The 4547-nt window shown below is 39.8% G+C and overlaps 1 protein-coding gene across 1 annotated transcript in view; it reads left to right on the top strand.

Annotated features, from left to right (window-relative positions):
* AGPS (alkylglycerone phosphate synthase) overlaps positions 1–4547 on the top strand; it is a 75465-nt gene that overhangs the window by 455 nt on the left and 70463 nt on the right. Inside the window, exon 2 of the mRNA XM_077181376.1 lies at positions 1599–1813. The gene's annotated coding sequence lies outside the window, so the exon portion shown is untranslated. The remainder of the gene's footprint in view (positions 1–1598; positions 1814–4547) is intronic.

Raw genomic sequence — 4547 nt, 5'->3', positions numbered from 1 at the left:
GTACTCGTCCTGATACCATTTTATCAACCTCTGCCGGCTATTTAATATGCAATACACATTAAAACGACACATCACAGCCCCCAACACATCTACTTCTCGGGTAACAAAGCACGTACCAGAGCGTGCCTAAAAGTAAGGGGGGATGCTTTAGAGCAGACAGGCCACAGGCTGCCATCCTTACACGTGTCAGAGTTACCAAATTATCTTAAAGCACCTGTCTCATCTTAAAGCACCTGTCGTTATATGGTAAATTACATTACTCAGAGAGCAAACTGAACTCCCCTCACAGATGTCACACAGTTCATCAATTCAGTGCCCTGAATACCACTTTGAAAAGGGTCTGCTGCCATTGTGTGTGTAGCCTGGCTGAGAGTATATGACGGTGTGTACCTTTCACGTGATCCTTTGATCACTCCTTGAGCCCATTTCCGAGGCTACTTGCAATGACTAATTGAACCATATAGTGTGGAATTAGGACACTCACTAAACCTGATAAATCTCCCTATTCCCTTGTGGGTGCTGTGCTGAGTTTCTCTCAGACCTTGCTTTGGGTATGCACAGCTGCTGGGTTGTTTGGGCCATTTAAACAGAGCTAGGGTAAAGATCTCACTTTCAGGTTTGCCCTTCAAGGTACAAGACTGTGACTTTACAACTTAAAAAATAGCACAAGTGTATAAATTCAATACATCTGTAGTAATTTAAAAGTTCTTTGCACCTTCATGTTGCAGCTGTGTGTCTACCCAAAGATACTGCTTGCTGTAATTATATGAAATTTATATATCCCTTGGATGGAAGAACCTGCAATTTAAGTAGATTTCTTAGATGTATATTTGAAAACTGTACAAGATGTAGTGGAAGCACTTCCCTTACAATGGAAGTTTAGTGAAAGCATGTCCATGGAGCCACTGAACACATTGTGGAGGTCTAAGCAGGAGATGTGCTGAATGAATTAGGCACATTGAAGCAGCTCTTATGATGCTATGGCTTTGATTCCATGGAGGTAGAATGCAAGGTGACAATGAATCACTTGTAATGGAAAACAAACAGCAAAATTTAAAATATATTTCTGCATATTATTTTTGTAGTGCCACTTTATTCTGAGGTCTGAGAGTGAACCGAAGTGAATGCAACAAGAAGGGCTCTTGTTGAAGATTCTGGAGAAACTGAAGCAGGCTGTTGTAAATTAAAAAACCTTTTGAATGCAGCTGCTGGCAGATCCTTGCAAATTATATTTTATTAAGTACCAGCTTTTGGCCTTTTCAGTATTAGAAAAGAAACAGTAAGCAGACCAAAAGGAGTAATACACAATGTCAGTTCATGAAAAAAATGCTGTGAGACTATAAAAGTTTCTCTTCTGCATGCTTTATTTAATAGAAAACAAAATAAAATAAAATGTGAATCTTGGGCATTGGCATAGGTTGTATCATAGTGCAGAAACAGTATGCAGAGCCAAGCAGCTTGCTTGGCGCCTGGGGTGAAAAAAAAATGGCAAGGACACTTTCTGGTCAGGCAGATAAAAGAGCATTGACTATATATTTCATTTGTGTTCCTTACTTAATTTCTTTTCTCCTTTCCTTATCTTCACACCTTGTGCTCAGGCAGACCAGCACTTCATTTCTAATGAGAAGGCAGTCATCCAAAACCCAGTTTAATGAAAATGCTGCATTGCACTGGATTATTCCTGCTGTACACTGCTGAGGAATGAGGTGTATGGCTTTGGGAGCTTCTGAAACAAAGTACCTGCAGTGCTTTTGTGATACTGCTATTTTGTGTCATCAGACAATCTGGAATACCTGGAAACACAGATTTGTTTGTGAGTTGCCCTTTACCGATTTTTATATAGTAAGGTTTTGAAGAAAATGTTTTCAATTAACATTTCATCTTTTTAATCCTGGAGTTTATTTGGGATATAGTAATATCCCCTTATAGTATACATGGAGGAATCTGGCCCTACATGTACTGCTCTAGTCTCTGCTGGCTAAGTATAAACTTTTCACCACAAAAGAAAAATCCAAATGCTTTTTCCATTTGCCATATTCCTGTTTGTATACATTAATTTACCTTATTAAAATACATAGCTTATTCTAGATGTACTGACACTCACTATTGCAGTATTACATTTTATATGCAAATGAGATACATATAATTTCTGGGAAATTCAAAGTAGCAGCTGAAGTAGTATATTCAAGATCAACTCAAGGTGGTATTTTACAAAGAGGATAGAGAACTTTCTATGACACATATTTTAAATGTTGCATGTTGCCTGTTTTGATATTAGACATTCTCATTCCTATTCTTGCATTAGACTTTTTCTCAATTGTAATATTTAGAAAAATATTTATTTTATTATCAGAATTTATTCTGCTATATTTTCATGCTATTTTAAAAATAATTTATAGAATTATTATTTATAGAATATAAATATAATAATTTATATTTATAATATAAATATAATAATTTGTAGAATTTTGTTAATATAATTTTATATCAATTTATATTACAATGGTTGGGAAACTTGATAGTGCCACCTACTGCTGAAAAACAAACTTTTAAAAAACTTGCTAGTTTGGGTACCTTCAGATTAAAGGGCAATGTAAGAAAATATCTGTTGAAATAGCAACTTTCAAACTTCTGAAAATGTTGGAAACAAGTCCTGACTTGCCAAGTCAGCTTCAGTCACTGAATTTCTGACCTTTCAACCAGTTAGTATTTTGACCGAAACTGTAATGGGAAGTGACTCTGAGGATCTGAGATTTTGAGGTTTTTTGATGTTACATTTTTAATAAAGAATTTTAGTTTAAAATCAGTCCCTGTGATATCCCTAAAAAAACACTGATGAAAGGAATCACTGAAGCAACATCTATTTTTCACTCAGTGGTAGGAAGACGTCCTCTGTTTTATGAGATCTCTGCATGAAATGTAAACCAAAGAGCCTGGAATTAGCACCACATGTGACACAAGTTCTGTTCCCTTCTTACATCACAGAGTCATGAGATGCACCATAGACCCCTGCTTGCTAATTGGCAAAAGATGGCATGTTTTCAGCCACCATGGCTGGAATTCATCCTCCCTAACCCCTACCTTCTAAAAGCTAGATGAAGTTAACATACAATCTGAAGTACAGTACTGGTTCTTTGGTGTCTTCATGGAGAAGACTCTGTCTCTAGGACTAGTGAAATAGTTACTGTATGCCCACAACCTTTGCCCACATCCCAGACATTAGGTACTGGTTATGATTTTGTTCCCAGGAACTGTGGAAATACAGGAAGTGGTAAGACTTTGTACATGAATATCAGTAAATAGAATATATACCCTTAATCTTCCTGAGGAAAATTCAGCTTTAAATTTGACTCAGAGGAGTCAGGAGCAGTTGATCTTCTGCTGGTACTTGTCTCATCCTGTAGAATAAGCTGGCATTGATATGGTTTGAATGCGTGATTGTCAGAGTTGCTGTCTTGCTCCAGCTTGATGAATTAACCTTAGAAATCAACTTCCTTTCAATTTGAAAAATTCGTGAGAACAATGTATTAAAAGAGATAAAAGATAACACAGGGATGTTTTAGCTATTGCTGAGCAGTGCTTGCACAGTGTCAGGGCCTTTTCTGTTTTTTGGGCTGCCCCAACAGGGAGCTGACTGGGGATGCCCAAGGAGCTGGCAGGGGACACAGCTGAGACAGCTGACCCCAACTGCCCACAGGGATATTCCAGACCATATGATGTTGTGCTCAGCATGTAAAGCTGGGAGAAGAAGGAAGGAAAGGGCGATGTTTGGACTGGGGGTGCTTCTCTTCCCAAGTCACCAGTACCTGTAGTGAAGCCCTGCTTTCCTGGAGGTGGCTGAATGCCTGCCTGTTGACAGGAAGTGAATAAATTCCTTCTTCTGCTTTGTTTGTGTGCATGGCTTTTGCTTTCCCTATTAAACTGTCTTTATCTCAGCCCAAAAATTTTCCCACTTTTACTATTCTAATTATCTCCCCCATCCCACTGGGGTAAGTGAGCATGTGGCTGTGTGGGGCTGAGCTGCCCACTGGGGTTAAACCATGACAGTCCTGTTTTGGTGACCAACTTGGGACTGAAATGCTTTGAGGTAATGACAGGTTTGATCAGAGTTTGCAAGACTGAATTTATAGCTTTTAGTGCTGTTGAGCTATTAATTGGCAGGTGCTGTGCTTGCCATAGGTCTTGCTTGCCCTGCTGCACATTAGTCTAAGCTTGTTAGTGGCTTCTTTTCACTCTGGCTGTTTGCTGTAGGGCTTATCATCCTACCCAGCTGTTCCTGGGAGCATTTTGATAACAGCCCTGGCAGTGTGCCTGGACTGGCCCAAGGCCTGGGCGTCGCTGCTGGCCCAGACAGGCTGCAGCTCCAGCGTCAGCTTGAATTGAAGGGATCTGACCTGTGGATAAGTCCCTGCAGGAGCAGGACAACCTGAAGTGTCTGTGGCTGTGGATAAGACCTTGTTGGAGCGGCAGCATCTGTGGCCATGGATATGTCCATAGCACAGCAGGTACACCCCTGGAGGGACTGTGGCCCTTGGATAAGGCTGTGC

This window comes from Agelaius phoeniceus, chromosome 7 (assembly GCF_051311805.1).
Source record: "Agelaius phoeniceus isolate bAgePho1 chromosome 7, bAgePho1.hap1, whole genome shotgun sequence".
In the NCBI taxonomy this organism is placed as follows: Eukaryota; Metazoa; Chordata; class Aves; order Passeriformes; family Icteridae; genus Agelaius; species Agelaius phoeniceus.
Note: the sequence above shows the minus strand (reverse complement) of the source record. Positions and strands in the feature narration are given on the sequence as shown.